Here is an 889-nt window from a genome sequence, read left to right as displayed (position 1 = left end):
CCTTTGTTCTGGTTTTATAAGTGTATTGTGTTCTGAGTTTGAAAATGTTTTCATCTGGGTATGATTTGTTATCAAAATTAACATGTTGTTTATTCTTTTAGTGGGAAGTTTTGGAGGTCTACAGAGTGTTTTCTTGATTCTAAGAGCAACATTTAAAATTTAATTTTTCAATGGAAAAAGAGCTGTTGATGGATTGGGATAGATGTTTCTTTACTTCAAGTGGGAATGTTCTTTTGAAATCTAATATTTGGTGTTATAAAGCGTGATGAGGCTTGAAGACATACTTTTAACTCAAGTGTACATAGAAAGAAACAATATTTATTATATTGTTTATGCTGTCTTATCTTCCTTTTGCCCGACCAACTCAGCGCACTGTGAAAGTATACGTAAAGAATTTTCCTTTGTGAGGCTATGGTCTCACACAGCACTATACCAATTTCTCAGCCTTCTTACCAATGTACATGTGTATGTACACTATTTCCAATATTGAAGCAGTCTTACAATTTGAAAAATAGATACTATATTTTATCTGTTTGTGACACTGTTTCCTGATTATAATTAAAATGTCACATTATAGGGAATGATGGTTCACTGATAGAATTCTTGCCTTCCATACAAAAGCTTGGCTTCAATTCTTAGCCAATGAACCTCATGCAGTAGAGGACTGTATATTGCTATGGTATCAAAATGTTTTGAACAGGAATTTGAGACTAATAAGAAATGCCTGAACACCCACTTCTGAAAATCCATCAAATAAAACATTAACATTCATACTAGTTCTCTTAAAATTGGCCATATAGATTTCCAAAAAGGGCAACATTTCATTCCCTGGTGCTTGGAGGGAATAAGTCAGGGATTGACTTAAGGTTAGTGGACAACAACAATTTAT

This window comes from Elephantulus edwardii, unplaced genomic scaffold (genome assembly GCF_000299155.1).
Source record: "Elephantulus edwardii isolate Elephantulus edwardi_28Jun2011 unplaced genomic scaffold, EleEdw1.0 scaffold00569, whole genome shotgun sequence".
Taxonomy (NCBI): Eukaryota; Metazoa; Chordata; class Mammalia; order Macroscelidea; family Macroscelididae; genus Elephantulus; species Elephantulus edwardii.
This window is presented reverse-complemented; position numbering follows the sequence as displayed.